Below are 23,993 nucleotides of genomic sequence, written 5' to 3' on the forward strand. Positions count from 1 at the left end.
ATATGAAGGCCCTTCAAATCCACTTCAAACGTGAACTGGTCCATGAAAAATAGCGAGTTTGAAAATTTTGTGAAAAATTTCAAAATTGCTGCTGAACTTTGAAGCCCTCTGGTGTCTTCCAAAAGTAAAAACTCATAAAGCAGAGAGCTTCAAAGTTAGAAAAATGCAAAATTTTCATTTTTTTCATCAAATTTGGTGATTTTTCACCAAGAAAGGATGCAAGTTACCATAAAATTTTACCACTAAGTTAAAGTAGAATATGTCACGAAAAAACAGTCTCGGAATCAGAATGATAACTAAAAGCATTCCAGAGTTATTAATGTTTAAAGTGACAGTGGTCAGAATTGCAAAAAACGCTCCGGTCCTTAAGGTGAAAAAGGGCTCGGTCCTGAAGGGGTTAAGGCTTATACTAATGCACCCTTTTATCTTACTGGGTAGCATTAGGGTTTCACCTGTGAGGCCTGCTATGAATGAACCAACCAGGGTGGGGCTTGTAGCTTGTCTCCTCCCTCCCATTGTATGTGTGCCCAGGCCACACTGGTGGTAATTGAGGAGCAATCTGCAAGTCGGACCTATGGCTTCCGTAGTTTGGTTCCTGGTTTTATTTATCTAGCCAGGTAGGTTAGCTGATAGGTCCCGCACCATTTGAGAAACCTTGGCGTAGTGTGCGGGCTTCATATAAGGATATACTGGCTAACGTCTCAATTTTACATCAGTTTTGAGGGTTAGCTAATGTCATTGTTTACATTAACCACGGAAGTGAAACCACATTGTGATCCATAGGTACAGGTCCTCCACTCCAACGTAAGTGCACAACTGCACTTGGGGTAGAGCACTTTTTATCACCTTAGATCACATCAATGTAATTGTTTGAGTACAAGCAATTCCCCATAGCAAACCTGTCCTGCTCTGGACAGTTACTGATATGGACAGAGGTATCAGCAGAGAGCACTGTGGTCAGACAGAAAATAAATATAAAAAGAAAAGAACTTCCTGTGGAGCATACAGCAGCTGATAAGTACTGGAAGGATTAAAATGTTTATGTAGAAGTTATTTACAAATCTGTTTAACTTTATGGCACCAGTTGATTAAAAAAAAAAATTGTTTTCCACCGGTTTACTCCTTTAACCCCTGAATGACGCAGGATGTAAATGTACGTTCTGGTGCAGTGGTAGTTAACACACCAGGATGTACATTTACTTACTGTACATGATTGCGAGCATCAGATCAGCAGCCAGGGGCCCGCCGGTAACACGGTGCACATCAGCGATCGTGCTGATGTGTGCCATTAACCCCTCAGATGCCATAATCAATACAGATCATGGCATCTGTGGCAGTGCGGTCACTAAAATGGATGATCGGATCACCGGCAGCGCTGCCGCAAGGATCAATCATCCATAATGGCGGACGGAGGTCCCCTCTCCTGCCTTCGTCCATCTCCAGGAGTCTTCTGCTCTGGTCTGAGATCGAGCAGACCAAAGCAGAAGATGACCAATAATACTGATCAGTGCTATGCCCTAGTAAAAAAAAGTAAAAAAAAAATAAAAGATTTAAAGAATCCCCTCCCCCAATAAAAAAAATGTAAATTGTCCCTTTTCCCCATTTTACCCCCAAGAAGTGTAAAAAAAAAAAGAAAAAAATTATAAGCCTATTTGGTATCGCGGCGTGAATAAATATTGGAATTATTAAAATGTAATGTCAATGATCCTGTACAGTAAACGGCGTGAACGTAAAAAAAATATAAAAAAGATCCAAAATTGCTGCTTTTTTGTAACATTTTATTTTAAAAAAATTGATAAAAAAAATGTATGAACAGTTTTATGTATGCAAATGTGGTATCAATAAAAAGTACAGATCACTGCACAAAAAATGAGCCCTCATACCCAGCCACTTATTCTGAAAAATGAAAAAGTTATAGGTCAGCAAAATAGAGGGATTTTAAACGTACTAATTTGGTTACAACGTTTGAGATTTTTTTTAAAGCCGTACAATAATAGAAAAGTATGTAATCGTGGGTATCATTTTAATTGTATTGACCCACAGAATAGAGAAAACAGGTTTATATTAACATGTCAAATGAAACCTTCCAAAATTAGCAAAATTGCGGTTTTCTTTTCAATTTCCCCATACAAATAGCATTTTTTAGGTTGCGCTATACAATTTAAGGTAAAAAGGACAACTGTTTGCGCAAAAAAACAAGCCCTCATACTCATCTGTGGATGAAAATATAAAAGAGTTGTGATTTTTTGAAGGCAAGGAGGAAAAAACGGAAAAGGTAAGAGTCCTTTAGGCCAAAATGGGTTGAGTCCTTAAGGGGTTTATACTCAGACCCTAACTGATCAAAACTTTTGACAAGTCTCTACTACATATAAAAAAAAAATTTAATTGACAAATACTCTTTTAGCAATTATTGATGCATTTGTTTTTTAAGACTAAAGGGATACCAAAAGCCCTGGCCATTGATGTCCCCAATGGTCCACACATGCTCAATACACAACACAATTACTTTAATGTAAAGGCTATACCTTATATTTATAAAACTTGTTCTTAATCCATAACAACATGTTACCTCAGTAGACAGTTTATCATCAAGCAACATCTGCATACTATATCCTTTATATTATAAAACTAGACACCAAGGGAGAACTATTCAACAGCTAGTTACAGTTAAACTTGTAAAAAGGTTTAAAGTATAGAAAACAGATTTTCCTTCTAACATTCTCCCAGTCCTTTGGTAGGGAGTATATGGTAGGTGTTCACACTGGTGTGGTTCTCTGTGGTGGCCATTGTTTCTGTGATGCTTTGTCTGTGGGGTGGTGTGGCCCAAAGCCAGGAGCTTGGTCGGGCAGCAGTGGGGCTGCCTGGCCACTGGGTCGTTCCCCCTGTGGCCATGGTGTCCCGGAGGCAGTGGTCGCCACCCGACCCTATGCCAGTGTTAGGTTAGGGACCCACCCTGACTAGGTGGCCTTGACGTAGCGAGTGGGCTTGTACTTTTTGATCAAAATGTATACTAACAACCTGTTAGTTTTTTAAATTATGCTGAGAAGCAAGTAGATCAAAATACAAATGGTGGATGTGCTGCTATGGTTTCTCTATTTGTGTTGTACATTTGTAATCTCTTCCTTCTTCCATGGAGAGCACTCCACTCCACCCATTCGACCCAGGCATTTTTAATTAGCAGGAGAATACATAAGGGTTTCCTCCTAACATTCTGCCAGCCCTCTGGTAGGGAGCACATGGTAGATGTTCACACTGGTGTTGTTCTCCGTGGTGTCCATTGATTCTGTGTTGCTTTGTCTGTGAGGTGGTGCGGCCCAAGGCCAGGGGCTTGGTCGGGCAGCAGTGGGGCTGCTTGGCCACTGGGTCGTTCCCCCTGTGGGCATGGTGTCCTGGAGGCAGTGATTGCCACCCAGTGCTAAACCAGTGTTAGGTTAGGGACCCACTCTTACTAGGTGGCCTTGACGTGGCGAGTGGGCTTGTACTTTTTGATCAAAATGTATACTAACAACCTGTTAGTTTTTTAAATTATGCTGAGAAGCAAGTAGATCAAAATACAAATGGTGGATGTGCTGCTATGGTTTCTCTATTTGTGTTGTACATTTGTAATCTCTTCCTTCTTCCATGGAGAGCACTCCACTCCACCCATTCGACCCAGGCATTTTTAATTAGCAGGAGAATACATAAGGGTTTCCTCCTAACATTCTGCCAGCCCTCTGGTAGGGAGCACATGGTAGATGTTCACACTGGTGTTGTTCTCCGTGGTGTCCATTGATTCTGTGTTGCTTTGTCTGTGAGGTGGTGCGGCCCAAGGCCAGGGGCTTGGTCGGGCAGCAGTGGGGCTGCTTGGCCACTGGGTCGTTCCCCCTGTGGGCATGGTGTCCTGGAGGCAGTGATTGCCACCCAGTGCTAAACCAGTGTTAGGTTAGGGACCCACTCTTACTAGGTGGCCTTGACGTGGCGAGTGGGCTTGTACTTTTTGATCAAAATGTATACTAACAACCTGTTAGTTTTTTAAATTATGCTGAGAAGCAAGTAGATAAAAATACAAATGGTGGATGTGCGGCTAAGTTTCTCTATTTGTGCTGACGATTTTCACCTACAGTTGTCATGTCTAGGCAGGGAAGGAGTGCACACTATTCTCACCCACTCCCCCTATCCCTGATTACTTACGTACCAGCCCTAGGTAGCTGGTCAGTAACCATGGTGATAGTCCCTACATACAATAAGTGAGTGCAGTCCAGTCAAAATAATAAACTATTATGCAGATGGAGATCAGGACACAGAATGGAATCACTCAGACTAACAGAAAAATAACTAAACATACACACAATAAGTCGCTGTCCACAGTCAAAACCAAGAGGTTACAGATAGGCCAATTCGCAAAGCCAGGAGAAGAGTGAGAGTGTGGAGCCAAAGGGTCAAAATTCCAGATATAACAGATACAATATAAATGCTAGCTAGGAGTACACAGAGCTCCATACCAGGCAAGGATTGGGAGGAGACTGCCAGCTTATACGGTGGGGCAAAAAATTATTTAGTCAGCCACCAATTGTGCAAGTTCTCCCACTTAAAAAGATGAGAAAGGCCTGTAATTTTCATCATAGGTATACCTCAACCATGTGAGACATAATGAGAAAAAAAAATATCTATAAAATCACATTGTCTGATTTTTAAAGAATTTATATGCAAATTGTGGTGGAAAATAAGTATTTGGTCTGTTACATTCTTATACTGGTCAAATTTCATTTGACACAGTCACCATTGGAGAGGAATAAATTACTCAGGTTACGTCAAATTAAGTAAACAATCATACATTTATTTTAGTCTCATAGACAAATATGGCAAACAGAACAAACTAGTAAATCTTATGTAGATAACAGTTCTTGCTTAAGTATTACAATAATAACAGTAGGAAGTGTAGGCATGTTCTCAGAACAATCTCACCAACTGAGGGTTGTGTGGGCTGGATCCATCATGGAAAGTTCATCTAAGATGGCTTCCTCCTTCATCAAACTGGTCTGGCTCCACCTCCTTCCTCTTTGCTTGGTTTACTTCAATGGTCTTGCTTCATGATGCCTTAATGATGCTTTAATGATGCCTTAACAATACTTCCATAATGATGCAGTCTTCTTAAATACCGTACGTATGGGTGTGTTCTTTACATATGTGGGCGTGGTTATACTACGCCTTATATCCATAAATATACTTATCTCTATATATCTCCTCCTAGTGGGTTGGTTTGAGTATATCTTTAACTTAAGGGTGTATACATTATGTCATGCTTAACTTACATACTAATTGGACATTACTACCCTTCACTATTCTTAGAATAGTAAAGTGTGTTATGCATACCTCAGCAATTCTATCTATAGTATTCAACTATAGCTTAACTTTACTAAAGGTCATGGCATCCATTTTAGGTTTGATTCTTGTCAGCCATCTTGTATACCCTTGCATAAGTTATATTGTATATTAATCATTTTAACATGGTCACCTACAAACAAGCAAGATTTCTGGCTCTTACAGACCTGTAACTTCTTCTTTAAGAGTCTCTTCTGTCCTCCACTATGGCACCTGTTTGAACTTGCTATCAGTATAAAAGACACCTGTCCACAACCTCAAACAGTCATACTTCAAACTCCACTATGGCCAAGACCAAAGAGCTGCCGAAGGACACCAGAAACAAAATTGTAGACCTGCACCAGGCTGAGAAGACTGAATCTGTAATAGGCAAACAGCTTGGTATGAAGTAATCAACTGTGGGAGCAATTATTAGAAAATGGAAGACATACAAGACCACTGATAATCTCCCTCGATCTGGGGCTCCACGCAAGATCTCATGCTGTGGTATCAGAACAGTGAGCATAAACTTTTGTTATTGACCAAACACTTATTCTCTACCATAATTTGCAAGTAAATTCTTTAAAAATCAGACAAAGAGATTTTATGGATTTTTTTTCATTATGTCTCTCATAGTTGAGGTATACCTATGATGAAAAATACAGGCCGCTTTCATCTTTTTAAGATGGAGAACAATTGGTGGCTGACTGAATACTTTTTTGCCCCACTGTAGAGGCCCAGACCAGGTGCTCATATCAAGGTCAGTTGAGCAGTCCAGACAGCTGGGCGTAGCCCAAACCAAAACAAACCAGAACAGAGAGAACTGTCAGAACCGTTTAACCCCACAGGTTCTGACATTACCCCCCCCCCCCTTTTTAGGAGGGGTCACTGGACCCTTCACAACCTGAGAGTAAAGAGGTATGGATGAATCACCAATTTCTACATCAGCATCCTCATCCTTACTGTCACACCACTCATTGGTGTCCTCACAATCATCTTCACACTTTTCAGACTCCAAATCCACATGATTATTCTCTAAACATTTTTTGCTGAATATATCACAACACACAGATTTAGTCAGAAGCTGCTGTAAAACTGGTTCTAAGACAGTCTAAGGTATAACATCAGTTTTCACTGAAGATGAAAAAATGCCCTCCAGAAGTACTTTGCCAGGTGTAGTTCTCTGAGGGACATGACACACCTGTGCGCCCAAGTGGCCTCCCTGATTACATCTTGGATGCGGACGCTTGATACAGGATCCGATTAAATGAGTGTCCTCTCCATGGTAAAAACACAGGCCATAGAGTTGACAAAACCTCCTGCATTCTTAGGAGGTACGAATGGACCCTATCTGCATAGGTTCATCCTCTGGCACAGATTTAGAGACAGGAGAGGAGTCAAGAAAGACAGGAGAGACAGAGGAAGAAGAACACTCCTGTTTGTGTTCTCGCAAATGTCTATCCAAATGCACAGCTAAAGTCACGGCTTGGTCAAGGGTGTCAGGAGAGGGATAAGTTACAAGCATGTCCTTTAAGGTGTCAGATAACCCTAGTTTGAACTGACAAATCAAGGCTGGAGTATTCCAGTTGGAGGCCACACACCACTTTCTAAAAACCGCACAGTACTCCTCTACTGGTCTGCAACCTTGCTTTAATGTATGCAGTTCACTCTTAGTGTTCACAGCATGCTCCGATTCAGCGCACAAGAGACCCAATCCTGCAAATAAGGAATCCACTGCGGACAACTCCGTAGCATCTGGACCAAGGGAAAATACCCATTCCTGGGGACCCCCTTGTAAAAGAAACATAATAATACCCACTCTCTGGGCCTCAATACCAGATGTGTAAGGCCTTAACCTGAAGTACAATTTGCAGCTCTCACAAAAGGTTTTGAACATTTTGCAGTTACCAGAAAATCGATCAGGGAGACTAACTTGTGGCTCCACAGGAGCTGGAGCAGGAACAGATGACACCTGAGTTCGGGCAGACTTCAGCTCCTGAATTCCAGCTAGCAAGCTCTGAACTAACTGCTCCTGATCTTGCAACCTCTGAGTCAAGGTCTGGACTAATACTGACTGAGACTGAGAAGACTCATATTGCTGAAGTCTTTCAGCTAAATCATGGACCAGCTGAGTCAAGCTATGCATTTACTCCTCCAAAGCAGACATGGCCTCCATAGCAGGAACAAGGCAAATGCAGGTATGTTGGCCTGCTAAAATTTCACGTCTGGGCAGGGAAGGAGTGCACACAATTCTCGCCCACTCCCCCAATCCCTGCCTACTTACGTACCAGCCCTACGTAGCGGGTCCATAACCATGGTGATGGTCCCTACATACAATAAATGAGGGCAATCCAGTCAAAATAATAAACTATAATGCAGACGGAGGTCGGGACACAGAATGGAACCATTCAGACTAACAGAAATATAACTAAACATACAGACAATAGATCACTGTCCACAGTCCAAATTGATACCAAAAGGTTACAGATAAGCCAATTCGCAAAGCAAGGAGAAGAGTCAGAGAACGGAGCCAAAGGGTCAAAATGGCAGATGTAACAGATACAATATAAATGCTAGCTAGGAGTACACAGAGCTCTTTAGCAGGCAAGGATTAGAAGACTGCCAGCTTATATAGGCCCAGACCAGGTGCTCAAATCAAGGTCAGCTGACCGGTCCAGACAACATGGCGTAGCCCTAACCAAAACAAAACAGAGAGTTGTCAGAACCGTTGAATCCCACGGGTTCTGACAACAGTATCCTATTAGGGAATTAGAAAATTGGGCGTTAATGGGATGGGGAACTTCTGTTCTGGATCATCTTCTCTTGGTCAGTGAAGAGCATCTACTACAAGGTTTCTGTAGCTCTGGAGGACCTGTACTATCCTGCATTACACAGCCAACCCATTGATTTGAATGAACCCATAGATTTTTAATGCTTAATTCCCCTGTGGTGGGAATCAAGGGTAATTGAATGAGGACTATCAAGTTTCCCCTGGATCACTGGTGGCCCCAGTATGGGGACCCTGTAATAAGCTTGTTGCCAAGATACCCCTTATTACAAGCAGAGATCTTCCGAAGCAGCCAAGCCTATTATGGCTTATTATTTCTGGTTTTCCTTGAAGCTAAGAGCTGCAATGGGCCTCCACATAAATACGCACATATGACTGACCTGTAAACTTTTTGGCCGTAGTAATACAATCATCCAGTTTTTCATAAATCTGGTACCTGCTATCATTTTTTTTTTTTTTTTTACAGGGGCCAGTGAATTTACAAGTTGTTGTCTGCATCTGGTCATAGGAGATGTATGCAGTATACCAGTAGTTTGTGTATCAATCAATTTAGTGCTTATATTTAGTGTTTGTATAGTAGTATTATAACGGTTTTATTTCTAGTGGTTGTTTTGCCCCTTGAGTAGGGTTTAAGTATTAGGTTGGGTGGTGGGTAAAATTGGAGAGGGGTTCTGTGGGACTTTATATATTCAGAAAATCCTGGACTGGTTCATGGACATCTGTTATCATGTACTGGGAGCATGTGATCAGGGAATAGCTCAGGGCCAAAATTGTTTTTAGTTTGTGGTGTTTGGTAGTTTGTTACGCAAATTAATTATTTTGGGTGAGGAAAAATGCAACCAGACCAGAAATTTTTGTTTAGTTTTTGGCATATTAGTAATAAGGTTACATAGTTATATAGTTACATAGTTAGTACGGTCGAAAAAAGACATATGTCCATCAAGTTCAACCAGGGAATTGAAGGGTAGGGGTGTGGCGCGATATTGGGGAAGGGATGGGATTTTATATTTCTTCATAAGTATTAATGTTATTTTGTTCCAGGAATGTATCTAATCCTGTTTTAAAGCTGTTAATTTTTCCTTCTGTGACCAGTTCCTGAGGTAGACTGTTCCATAAGTTCACAGTTCTCATGGTAAAGAAGGCGTGTCGCCCCTTGAGACTAAACTTTTTCTTCTCCAGACGGAGGGAGTGCCCCCTCGTACTTTGGGGGGGTTTAACCTGGAACAGTTCTTCTCCATATTTTTTGTATGGGCCATTAATATACTTATATACGTTTATCATATCCCCCCTTAAACGTCTCTTCTCAAGACAAAACATTTGTAACTCCTTTAATCGCTCCTCATAGCTAAGATGTTCCATGCCCCATATTAGTTTAGTCGCACGTCTCTGCACCCTTTCCAGCTCCACAGTGTCCCTTTTATGGACAGGTGACCAAAACTGAACAGCATATTCAGTTGTTATTATTATTATTATTATTATATTGTTGTTTTTGTTATTATGATTAGGGTTATTATTTTATCAGTAGAAAGTAGTGTATAGTTTACACATGTGGGGTTGTTATTATAGTGGTGTGGGTGTTTAGTGACAGTGAGGCTGCATGATAAAATACTTTGATGGACATTTATGGACTAATATGGACAAATTTTTGCATATATTGTACCGGTGTATGTTGTTTGTATTATATGTTATTGTTTATTATTGTAATGTTTTTACATATAAGATCTACAGTATACTTGTCTTCAACATATCCTGCACTGATTTTTATGAAATGAAATAATATGATTCAGTAAAATTGTACTTCACATTTACGAGTTCAGCAGAGTAATATTTTATTCTTCATTTTTTTACATTAATTTTTAATAGAATTTTACTCCAAATTCCCTTTTTTTTTTTTTTTTTTTTTTTTGCTGGAGGCTATAAAAGGCCATAGCAAACAAAAATAATGATATATCTAAAATCTAATAACTTTTCAACTGATTTTCATCAGTGTTACAATTTGTTGAGTGAAACATTGCTGCATGGAACACCAAAGAATTAGGCAGAGTATTGAGTTTCAATGTATGTGGTAATTATAGTAATATATCATTGCTCCTAGCACAGTATAAAGCAGCCACTAGCTGGTCTTGCATGAAACTGGTGGAAAAGGGGAATTTAAAATATAGATCACTTCAGTGATCTCAAAGATGATGTGTTATAGAAAAGAAGCAGACATGCCCTTTGTAAAAAATGTTAGTGAATGTCAAGTGTAAGAGGTAACTCTGCCTAATGAGAAGGATCAGATAATTCAAGCATTAGTGTCACGAAAACATTTCAGGAGGAGTTATCTTTTAATTACATATATACTAGTACTTTATCTGATAATGGTAAGGCTTTAGTTATAAGATAAAATGTAAATGTGAGAAAAATCTTATACAGTGGTCCCTCAACATACGATGGTAATCCGTTCCAAATGGACCATCGTTTGTTGAAACCATTGTATGTTGAGGGATCTGTGCAATGTAAAGTATAGGACAGAGGTCTACAACCTGCGGACCTCCAGATGTCGCAAAACTACAACACCCAGCATGCCCGGACAGCCAACGACTGTCCGGGCATGCTGGAAGTTGTAGTTTTGCAACATCTGGAAGTCTGCAGGTTGAAGACCACTGTTATTGGAGGTTATACTCACGTGTCACCGCTGCCCTGGATGTCGCCTTCCATCGCCGTCGCCGCGTCCCCGGGGTGTCCCCGACGCTCCGGCAAGGCCTCTGCTTCCCCGGCATCCTCGCTCTCCGTCGCCGCCATCACGTCGCTATGCACGCCGCTCCTATTGGATGACAAGATGGCGTGCACAGCGACGCGATGACGACGATGGAGAGTGCCGACGATACAGGGGATCCCGAAGAGGACGCGCCGGAGCCCCGAGGACAAGTAAGTGATCGTCAGCGGACCACACGGGGCACCGTAAACGGCTATCCGGTGGCAGCTGAAGCAGTCTGCGCTGCCGGATAGCCGTTTATGCGATGATCCCGACATACAAAAGCATCGTATGCTGATGCTGCCTTCAACATGTGATGGCCTCTGAGAGGCCATCGTATGTTGAAATGATGGTATGTCAGGGCCATCGTAGGTCAGGTGGTCACTGTATCTGAGATGGAAAATGAAAAGGGGGTGCAGCTTCCTGACTCTCCGGACTCCGGTACCAGACAAATTACCTACTCATGTCACACAAGACGCACCGAAATACCGAAGATGAAACGGACTTAACAAGCATTGAAACACAGCAGCTATTTGGTATGCGTGTAATGCCCTAACATCTGTATGGGATACATGAAGGAGGGAGATTATTTAGATAAATTTCAAGTACTAAAACGATCTATTATTTGTACAGCCCTGCAGTGGATGAACGTAATAACTGCCTATAGGACAAGCAGAACTATGTATAATTCAGCTATATACTGAAGAATACAGGACTGTTTTCAGAGTAGGTCTCGCCAATTGTGGATGTGGTATTCTCCATCTTGAAGAGAGGGTGATATAAACCTCCATATATATCCCTTTTTTTCTAGTGGACTACAGTGTATCTTTTTTCTGGCTTCGATCTTGTATGAACTTTTCACCAGAATCACAGTAAGTGCCATTAATACAATCATTTTTATCCTCCATAGCGCCGATACACAATTTATACATTATATCATATTAACCACTTTGGGTGGAACTACAGGGATCCACCTTGTTTGTATCAAGGCAGCTTGAATAGATATCGACTGCGCCAGTGTTATATTTATATATTTTTTATTATAAAAAATATATTATTTTTACATTTAAATGTCCACTTTCTACATTTTTATTATTATCAGCTACATTTTTAGGTCTCTGCCCGCCCACAAAAATTAACATTAACATTTTTTTTTTCTTTCACTTTTTGGGAGCGGGCAGGGACCAGAATATTCAGCGCTCAACATTAAAAATGAATGAGGAGTGCATTTCCTAATTTCTATTCTCATTTTTTTTCTAAATCATACATTTTTTTATTTCCACTTTACTTTTTAGCCCCATTTTTTATATTGAGCACTGGATTTTCTGGTTCCTTCCTACTCCTGAAAATTCAAAGGCAAAAGAAAAAGTTAATATTAATTTTTAAACAGGAATCATTTTATGTGGGCTGGCAGGGACTAGAAAATGTAGTTGACAATAATAAAAATGTAGAAAGGGGCCATTTAAATGTAACGACTAGTGTTGAGCAGCATGGGCCATAATCGAATTCGCGAATATTCGCGAATATATGGACGAATATTCGTCATATATTCGCGAATATTCGCATATTCGTAGTACCCTCGTTTTATTTTCGCTAATTTTTGCATATGCGAAAATTCGCACACCAGTCTCACACAGTAGTATTAGAGCCTAATCTTTACACCACACAAGCTGGAAGCAGAGAGGGATGATCACTGTGATGTGTACTGTGAAAAAAAAAACAAAAAAAGAATATTCGTAATTACGAATATATAGTGCTATATTCGCGAATATTCGCGAATTCGCAAATATGCGATATTCGCGAATAAAATTCGCTTTGCGAATATTCGCGAGCAACACTAGTAACGACCACTGTCACGCCCCCTCCCATAGGCTTGCATTGAGGGGCGGAGCGTGACGTGACACGGGGCGGAGGCGTGACGTCACACGTTGCCTGCCCCGTGGTCGCCGGTAGTCAGACCCGGAGCGAACATGCTCCGGGGACTGATTTTAACTGGGGTGCTGTGTGCAAGATCATGGGGGTCCCCAGCAGCAGGACCGCTGCGATCAGGCATCTTATCCCCTACCTCTTTAAGCCCCTTTTGGGGAAAAAAAACTGTGATAAGTGGTTTGTGTAAGGTAATAGTTCACATTTGGTTTTTCTGTGTATAAGTGGCAGTTGTGTGAAATTAGTATCAGTATCAGGTTGTTAAGAAAAGTTTCATTGTTGATACATTGAGTACTTTTTTGCCTTCCAGTATCAACACCCTTGGCTATAAATACATTAGACATTATTGATCACAGCAGAGACATGGCCCTACTATCGCCAGTCATCATAGTTTCTGGCCACAGCAGATTACATCTGGAAAAAAAGCCTTTTGAATCTTGACATTTTCTATTTTCTTGGTCTAAAATAAACCACCTGTCAAACTGTTACTGCCACATGAAGCACTATTTCTTCTAATAAAATCTGATACACTAAATGTGATTCCCAGCTCTGCTTTATTGTCTTATACTACTCAAGAAATGCACATACACAACCTATTAGTCATGTCATAGTATATTAACTAACAGCTCAGAAATCAAGCATACTACATCTGTTAATATCTGGAGAATATCTACAATGTTAGCATATTTTACAATTATTGTCCCTATATTTAGTTTATGTATATTTTTATCAACATTTTAGCATAAAAGTTAAGCAATTTTTAAACAATCTTTTTGATCATACATTTCATGTATGCAGCTCCTATGCAGACATATGTGTATCCATAGTTCCAGATTACTATTAAACCCTATGTGTAAATGTCCTTTTACATGGGCTGATAATCATTTACACAAGTGTCCATAGCAGGGCTCACTTTCACTATGATGACCTGTGGTGACAGGGGTGCAAGATATACTTTTCAAATGGTGACGCCAGGGCACCGTTAACCTACACGGTCCGAGGAGCAGATGGTACAATATTTGTAGTACAGAGAAGAGTAGAAGGGATGCAATGTAACCTGTGGGAGCCCTGTGGCCTTGCTGGGACTTATGGTGCTTTTCACCAACTTGAATTGACTTACTACTAGATATGACAGACTTGAGACTTGGAGATATCCTATGATGACTAGGGTTATGCTAAGACCCAATTTACTGACACCGCCAGAGTATGTACTCACCAACTCCTGTGCAGGAAACATTTGCAGAATGGTGGGGTTGATTTGATAAGAGATTTTCTTTAGGCTTCCCTTGGAATCACCTCACACTTCTTCCGACTCCTTTCCAAACTGCAGCTCACATGGAGCTCTGCACACAGCTCCTTCTAACTCCCCACAGAGTTAGAGACTGAATTACTCCTCCCACCCTACACTATATACAGGACAATTTGGGGGTTAATATTGGGCAATCAAGGTCACATGGGTACTCTGCATCATACCTCCTTACAGATATCCAGAAGATTCCTTAAAGAAAAACTGTCATAAGTTTTGTCCCGCACTATCCACGGGTACCTGTGGATAGTACGGGAGATGCTGAACATTTTGAGTCCTACCTTGCCCGGATTCGCTGCGTCGATCGCCCGTTGTAGCTGGTTTTCGGTATATTCAAATTAACTGCTAACTGGCATGGGCGGGGTTACTGTCTTCAACTGGCACTGTGACGTAACCGCCGCCCGGCCCGCAGCATAACTGGCTAATGAATATTCATACATTGTCTTACACTCTCTGTCTCATCTCGGCCGAGTCCTGGACGACACTGCGCATGCGCGGGATTTCCTACTATACCCGGAAGCAGTCTTCAGCATTGCTTTATTTGTCCGGAGCAGCGCTGGAGTAAGGGTGCATGCGCAGTATCGTCCAGGACTCGTCCGAGATGAGACAGATTGTAAGAGAACATATGAATATTCATTAGCCAGCAGTGCTGCGGGCCGGGCGGCGGTTACGTCATAGTGCCAGTTGAAGGCAGTAACCTCGTCTGTGCCAGTTAGCAGCTAATTTGAATATACCAAAAACCAGTGTCAGGCCCAAGGCCTGATTATTAAAATCCTATATGTGTATTATAAGTTATGACTGTGTGTGATGGATTGTCCAGGACATGGGTGAGAGGTCTTTCGTACGGTGTGTCCTTTTGTGTATTGCATTTATTGGGAGTCTGGCTGGTTGTTTGTATCTCCTTTGAAGTCAGACGCCCTTTGAAGCAACAGAGAAGACCCCCTGGTGGAATCAGAGGGGAGGGGGGAATGGAGTGTCCCTCCCAAGAAAGCAGATGTCACGATTCGGCTCGCAGGTAGTGGATCCTCTGTGTCAGCGAGGGATTGGCGTGGACCGTGCTAGTGGACCGGTTCTAAGCGGCTACTGGTGTTCACCAGAGCCCGCCGCAAAGCGGGATGGTCTTGCTGCGGCAGTAGCAACCAGGTCGTATCCACTAGCAACGGCTCAACCTCGCTGACTGCTGAGAAGGCGTGGGACAGAAGGACTAGGCAGAGGCAAGGTCAGACGTAGCAGAAGGTCGGGGCAGGCGGCAAGGTTCGTAGTCAAGATGGATAGCAGAAGTTCAGGTAACACAGGCTTTGGACACACTAATCGCTTTCACTGGCACAAGGCAACAAGATCCGGCAAGGGAGTGCAAGGGAGGAGATCAGATAAAGCCAGGGAGCAGGTGGAAGCCAATTAAGCTAATTGGGCCAGGCACCAATCATTGGTGCACTGGCCCTTTAAGTCTCAGAGAGCTGGCGCGCGCGCGCCCTAGAGAGCGGAGCCGCGCGCGCCAGCACATGACAGCAGGGGACCGGGACGGGTAAGTGACCTGGGATGGGATTCGCGAGCGGGCGCGTCCCGCTGTGCGAATCACATCCCCGACGGCCATGACAGTGCAGCGCTCCCGGTCAGCGGGACTGACCGGGGCGCTGCAGGGAGAGAGACGCCGTGAGCGCTCCGGGGAGGAGCGGGGACCCGGAGCGCTAGGCGTAACAGCAGATATGATATTTAAACAATGCTAGACTAAAAGTTGGGTGTTCATTGCTGTGCAACAAGCTGACAAGACCATCCTAAGAACAGCTGAAATTCACTCTCTTGGAACTGCTATATCATCATGCTGTAAGAACTTCATCTTTTGTTTTCTGAACTTGCCTTGCTAAACTCTTTTATATATTTTTGTACCTGTATGTCATTTGTTTCTGTATTTTTATATAGTCAGCGCTGTGATACCTTTTATCAGATTAAATATTTAATTAATCAGCTCTGGTCTTTGATCTCTAAATATATGAGCTCAACTTTCTGAAGGCAGCTCTGGTGGAAACACGTTTATCTCAGGGTTAATTTGGTGACTTGCTGGGACTAGTAGTGGATACCCAGATGTCTGGCGGCTTTAACCCTTGCACCATCTCTCTCTAGCGTCTTAGCTGAACCGATAGGGTGTAATCGTGACAACCAGTTATAACGGGCGAACGGCGCAGTGGATGCGGACAAGGTAGGACTCAAAATGTTCAGCGTCTCCCGCACTATCCACAGGTACCCGTGAATAGTGCGGGACAAAACATATAACAGTTTTCCTTTAAAGGTACAGTGCAACATAATATAAATAAATAGAATTCATATCACAATTAGAGATGAGCGAACTTTTCAAAAATTCGATTCGCCGAATTTTCCCGAAAAGTTTGTTTCGATCCGAATTCGTTCGCGGTTAATCAATATTAAAAAAGGCTATTTCTAGCCTACATACAGCCTCTATAGGGGTATAGAACACTTTGCTGTGTCCTAAAACGCATATGGAGTGTGCTGGGGTAGTGAAATAATACTATTATTCAGAATAACATGCAGATTTCCGGCATCGCTCTTAGAATCACTGCCAAACAGCAGCACAATGACAGAGCCTGGTGGTGGTATCAGTGTCAGGAGACCATATAGTGACTGAATGACATAGCGTGGAGGTGTTGGCAGCATGAGGACACCATTTAGTGGCTGAGTGGCACAGCGTGGAGGTGTTGGCAGCATGAGGACACCATATAGTGGCTGAATGGCACAGTGTGGAGGTGTTGGCAGCATGAGGACACCATATAATGGCTGAATGGCACAGCGTGGAGGTGTTTGCAGCATGAGGACACCATATAGTGGCTGAATGACACAGCGTGGACATGTTGGCAGCAAGAGGAGACCATTAAGTGGCTGAATGGCACAGCGTGGAGTTGGCTGATGCACTAGTACACTACACACCAGGGCTTCACAATCCCCCCAAAAAAAACAACACAATATATGAAATTTTTAACAAAGATTTCTTATAGGTAGCACCCGCTATTCAAAAATTAGAAATTTCCAGGCCCCACCTCTGCGGCATCAGGAACCCATATATTGCCTGACGGACACAGCCTGGAGTTGGCTGATGCACCAGTACACACCCGGGCTTCACAATCCCCTCCAAAAAACATCAAAATTTGGGAAGTTTTTTAAAGAAATACCTTTGTGTAAGAACAAGCGCTTATCCAACAGTTCACATGACTCTATAATGCAGGACGGCGGACCACCCAAAGACATTCTTCCCAAAAATAATAAACCACACAATGTTTGAAATATTTTTACAAAAACAAATTCAATATGTGTGTAAGCGCATCTGTCTCCAAAAGCTCAGATCACCAAAGGACTTTTTTCGCCCAAAATGATGAAGCAGAGTTAATCCCTGTACGTATTTTTTATTTTTTTTTTCATTTTCATAAAAAAATCACACGCAACAAGCGTTCCGTTGTGTAACGATTACCATTCTGGAAAATTATATTTTATTACCGATAAAATTATCAGTAAATAAAAAAAAAAAAACACTACCCAAGAGTGTTTAATTACCCCATACATTACACCAGGAGCAGTCAGGAGTAGGCCTCAGCAGTACCCAAGAGGCTTTAATAACCCCCTACCTTTACACGATCAATTGCGAGATCGAGCAATACCAGGTGTGTTATGCCCTCAGATTTCCAGGGCCGCAGCCGCGCTCCACTGAACGGATTAGCGTGTCTCTATCTTTCAAGGACCGGTGCGTGTTGCACGCTGAAACCAGTTCGTGATAGGGATCTGGGATTGCAATTATTTAACCTTAAAACAAGGAATTACCAGTAAGTGAGTTTCATAAGCTGGCATTGATTAAGTCCCTTCCTTTGTACACACCGCCCGTCGCTATAAGCGATTGGATTAGTTAGTGAGTTGGTTAGTGAGGTCCTCGGATCGGCCCAGGCGGGGTAGGAGAAGGCCCTGGCAGAGCGCCGAGAATTTAACGATCATTGTTGAAATTTGCATTAAGCATGTATTTAGCTACTGCTAAACATCCAAAAATTTAAGGCCCAAGGCCAGAGGCACCAGGGAGGCAAGTAGTTCCTGAAAGACACAGAATGACTCTGGTTCATGCATTTGCAGTACCCAAAAGGTTTTCATAACCCCTTACATTTAAAGATCAATGTTTACATTTGCATTAGACATGTATTTAGCTACTGCTAAACTTCAAAAAATTATAGGCTCAAGGCCTGAGGAACAGGGAGGCAAGTAGTTTGTGAAAGACACAGAATGAGTCTGGAGCAGTCATTCGCAGTACCCAAGAGGGTTTCATAACCCCTTAAATTTAAAGATCAATGTTGACATTTGCATTAAGCATGTATTTAGCTACTGCTAAACTTAAAAAAATTATAAGCCCAAGGCCAGAAGCATCAGTTTTCCCCATTTAGGAGCATAGTTGTCCCCCAGATTAGGCAGCATAGATGTCGCCCAGATTAGGCAGCATACATGTCCCCCAGATTGGGAGCATAGTTGTCCCCCAGATAAGGAGCATAGTTGTCCCCCAGATTAGGCAGCATAGATGTCCCCCAGATTAGGAGCATACTTGTCCCCCAGATTAGGCAGCATAGATGTCCACCAGATTAGGAGTTTAGTTGTCCCCCAGATTAGGAGCATAGTTGTCCCCAGGATAAGGAGCATAGTTGTCCCCCAGATTAGGCAGCATAGATGTCACCCAGATTAGGCAGCATAGATGTCCCCCAGATTAGGAGCATAGTTGTCCCCCAGATTAGGCAGCATAGTTGTCCCCCAATCAGCACGGGCCGGTCAGAGCCAATCAAAGGGCCGTATGTGGCAAGCGGGCAGTACAATGCCCAGGTCTGTCCCAGAGGGTTTCATAACCAACCACAATAGAGAAAAATTTGTTGTAGGAGAATTGTCAATCTACTCAGACCCATTTGTCATTGGTGGCTGGAATTCCTGGCTGATCCATCTCTGATTCATCTTTCATTCATTTTTAGTGGACAGACGAGTTCGCCTTGGGGTGACTATGGCCCCGGCCGCACTAAACACCTGCTCTGATGGCACATTACTGGCCGGGCAGGACAGCTTTTCCAGGGCAAACTCCGCTAGTTGCGGCCATAAATAGAGTTTGGCTGCCCAGAAGTCCAGCGGATCTTCAACGGTTGTTGGCAGGGTCATGTCGAGGTAAGCCACCACCTGCTGGTTCAGGTCCTGCTCCATGTCCACCTGCTGCTGATGAGTAGCTGCACTATGCGGCTGAAGGAAGCTATTCATCAGCGACTGTAGACTCAGGCTGCTGCTTATTGAGCCAGTACTGCTCCTGCCACCCCTCCCCTCTCCAGCAGCCGTGGCAGTGGAAGGTGAGCGCAGAGGGCCCCCCGAGTCAGACCTACGAGTGGATTGACCATGTGGCCGATAGGCATCGGCCAGCCGACTACATAGAAGCTCCCTGAAGTAGGTCAGTTTGTCCTCCCTCTCAGTGGGTGTTAAAAAGGCCCCCATTCTGGGCCGGTAGCGAGGATCTAATAAGGTGGAGATTCAGAAGTCATCACGCTGACAAATTTTGACAATTCGGGGGTCACTACGCAAGCAACTCAGCATGCATCGTGCCATTTGTGACAGTGACTCGCTGGGACTACCTGCCTCCATCTCTACTGCACACTGCCACGGTGTGTCTGGGTCCTCTGTCTCGCCTCCCTCGTAATAACCCTCCAGCTCCTCTGGCTGCTCTGCTCCTCCCCTCCTGTCCAATGACCAGAAACACTGACCATCTCATCCACCGTAAACTGTGCTCCGCTCTGCCCCTCATCATCCTCCTCCAGTTCATCCCCCACAGGACTCATGTAGCCTTCTGATGTAGGCGCAACGTCTCCATTGCCATGACCAGCCATGTTTTCAATCATTTTTTTGAGTAAATGTAGGAGTGGAATTACGTCGTTCATGGCGTAATTCGAGCGACTAACAAAAAATGTGGCTTCCACCAAAGGGCCTCAGCAAACGGCAGGTGTCACGTATGAGCTGTCACTCGTTCACATTGAAGTTACACAGGGGAGTACTCCTATCTGCTTGTATCATCAAAAAATCCATGATGGCTTTTCTTTGTTCGTATAGTCTGTCCAACATATGGAGGGTGGAATTCCAACGTGTGGCAACGTCACAAATGAGACTATGTTGTGGGATACCGTTCTGATGCTGCAGCTCAAGCAAAGTGTGCTTGGCGGTGTATGAGTGGCTGAAGTGCATGCACAGTTCCTTGCCATTGTCAGGATGTCTTGCAAATGGGGTGAAAACTTGATGAACTTCTTGACAACCAGATTCAACACGTGTGACATGCAGGGCGAATGGTTCACACTTCCTTGTCGCAGCGCGGCCACAATGTTCTTCCCATTGTCGGTCACCATGGTTCCCATTTCCAGATTTTGTGGAGTAAGCCATACTCGGATTTCTTCCCTAACGAACTTCAGCAGTTCCTCCCCTGTGTGACTCCGTTCGCCAAGGCAAACCATGTGAAGGACGGCTTGACACCGCTGTGCCCTACACACGTGGTACGATGAAGGGCCACCGAGATTTGGACGTGCAGTGGAGGCCGAGGACACGGGGGAGTAGGAGGTGGAGGCGCACACTGTAAAAGACATGTATTGTCCCTGCCCGTAGTTACAGCTCCACACGTCGGCGCAGCCGTGCACTTTTGAACAAACCAACAGGCTCAAGGACTGGTCCACCTTCTCTTGTACAAACTTATGCAGGGCTGGTACTGCCGTCTTCGCAAAGAAATGATGGCTTGGGACTCTCCACCTCTGCTCGGCCCAAGCCTTCAATTCCTTGAAAGCTGCGGAGTCTACCAGTTGGAAAGGGAGGGACTGCAACACCAGCAACTTGGACAGGAGCACATTCAACTTCTGTATACTAATGTGTGGAATAGCACTGAATTTAGCACAGATACAGAATAACAGGTAGTAAATAGTACACTATTTGGTTCTATGTATGCCCTTTGCAATGATGAGCGCACTGTTAAGCGTATTTCTACGCAGAAAAAAATCTTTTTTTTGTTGTATACACCAGCCGGTGTATACTAATTGTCAGGGTCCGGACTAGCGGCTGGTGAAGACACTGGAGGTGGATCCCCTGTACCAGAGAGGCGATGACGTGGGCCGTACTGGGGAATCGGTTCTAAGCAGTTACTGGTGTTCACCAGAGCCCGCCGCAAAGCAGGATGGACTTGCTGCGGCAGTAACTACCAGGTTGTGTTCCCCAGTAGCGACTCGACCTCTCTGGCAGCTGAGACTGGCGCGGTACACAAGGACTAGACAGAGGCGAGGTCAGACGTAGCAGAAGGTCAGGGCGGGCAGCGAGGTTCGTAGTCAAGGGCAACAGCAGAAGGTCAAGGTACACAGGCTTGGGACACACTAAACGCTTTCTTCGGCCACAAGGCAATAAGATCCGGCAAGGACAGGAAGGGGAAGTGGGTTTTTATATGTTTTGAACTGATTGGGCCAGGCACCAATTAGTGGTGCACTGGCCCTTTAAATTTCATAGAGCCGGAACGCGCGCGCCCTAGAGAGCGGGGCTGCGCGCACCAGGAGGGCAGTGAAGGAGAACGTGGTGGGTGAGAGACACGGGACGCGATCCGAGAGTGGGCACGTCCCGCACCTCGGATCGCGTCCCCTCCAAGAACATGGAAGCAGCGCTCGCGGTCAGCAGTGCCGACCAGAGCGCTGCATACAGAAGCACGCCGCGAGCGCTCCTGGGAAGCAGCGGGACCCAGAGCGCTCAGCGTGACACTAATGTGTGGAATAGCACTGAATTTAGCACCGAGACAGAAATACAGGTACTAAATAGTACACTGCTTGGTTGTATGTATGCCATTTGCAATGATGAGCGCACTGTTAAGCGTATTTCTACGCAAGAAAAACTTTTTTTTTCTTTCATACAGCGGCAGGTGTATAATGTGTGGTATAACACTGAATTTAGCACAGGGACAGAAAAAAAGGTAGTATATGGTATGCTATTTGCTCGTATGTAAGCCCTTTGCAATGATAAGGCCACTATAATGTCTCAGCTGTGTGTGTTTTAAGTAGACAGCTTCACATCAAGTTTATACCGAATCTCAAGGAAAGACACGCTGGTTTGCTTAACTGATGTAATCTTTACTGAGATTCGGTATAAACTTGATGTGAAGCTGTCTACTTAAAACACACACAGCTGAGACATTATAGTAAAAAAGCTTTGGTATTTATCAAATTTGCAGTCTGTATTAGCTTCAAGAAGTCCTGTGGATCTTATCACTGTGGTAGCTGGAGCTGGAATGAATGAGACGTGCTGGGGCTAGCCCTAGGCTTTAGAGAGAAGGCCCGCCTCTAGGCTTCAAGAAAATGGAGGGTCTTAAAGGGACAGACCCTGCTGAGTGCCAAGCATGTAAAATACATTGCGAAGGCAGCACAGCCACTGATAAGCGTATTTGTACGCAGGAAAAACTTTTCTTTTTCTTTCATACACAGGCAGGTGTATAGCGTATGGTATAACACTGAATTTAGCACAGAGACAGAAAAAAGGTAGTATATGGCACGCTATTTGCTTGTATGTAGGCCCTTTGCAATGACAAGGGCACTGTTAAGCGTATTTGTACGCAGGAAAAACTTAGTTTTTTTCTTTCATACACCGGCAGGTGTATAACGTGTGGTATAACACTGAATTTAGCACAGAGACCGAGTAACAGGTGAAAAATGGTAAAAAGGCACTAAAGTCCACACTAATATGACTTATTTCTGAACAGCAGCAGGATCCAACAGTGCAGTACCAAAAAAAAAAATCCATGGATTAATCCCTAAATTGCACTCTGTCACACAATTCTGAGCAGCAGAAGATTTGTGGAGCAAATAAAAATAAACTCAATTGGGCTGAAAAATGAGGAGATAAGATGCTTCAGAAAGTTCAGGCAGCTTAGAGATCTGTATGAGGCAGCTGACAGCTATTTGCCCCTCTCTGCTGCAATGCTCAATAACGTGAATAGGAGGTTTAGCAATCAATGATCCTTCTCAGAGTAACAGCACAGCACTCTGCACTCCTGCCTTTCCCTAATGCTGATGTGACTAGCAGTTGCAGTGTAACGCTGTGGTATGAGCTATTCACACACACACACAGTCCCGTCCTCTCGATCTGAGTGCATAGATGAAATGAAGAGAGGCAAGATGGCCACCGATTATATAGGGGTTGTGACATCACAGGGGTCAGTGAACACTGATAGGCTGCATCTCACATGTGATTCAGGGTCAACCCGCCTACCTTCATTCCCGCCGTTGTTTCCCGCCCTCCCATAATCCCCTGCCCATGTACTCACATGTGGATCCGCCATCTTAGGTCTCCAATAGCCTGGAATGCTGTAAAATGGAGTTTAATGAAGCGATTTGCGCGATAGAATCGCGGCGATATTCGTATTCGTTGCGAATCGAATTTTTCATGAAATTCGTAACGAATTCAGGTTCGTCAACTTCGATTCGCTCATCTCTAATCACAATGAACATTACAGCATCACCTGAGCATCAGGGCCTAGGTCAAGCATCTGAATCAATGTTTACCTGACAGGACACACTCTGGTACTGGGATACCGCAGACCCATGTGAAAGAGCCATAAATCAGCTAACAAATTAAAAACAATGTTTTGTTGGCCGGTTGGATCTTTTGTGCAGGCATTAAAATAAGGGATGCACTAAAATTTTGTGGGCCAAAATGTGTCAGCCTTAGAAAAAAGTGGGCTCAAAATAAGCCTGCTCAGTAAATGAGGGTGCTGCTGTGTCTCCCAGGGACACTCTACTGGAAGGTCACCTGCTCTTGACTCTATAGTGCCTGCGGCTACAAAAGAGAACTCACACACAGTGGCATAGTCGGCACCAGTG

This window comes from Hyla sarda, chromosome 8 (genome assembly GCF_029499605.1).
Source record: "Hyla sarda isolate aHylSar1 chromosome 8, aHylSar1.hap1, whole genome shotgun sequence".
Classification (NCBI taxonomy): domain Eukaryota; kingdom Metazoa; phylum Chordata; class Amphibia; order Anura; family Hylidae; genus Hyla; species Hyla sarda.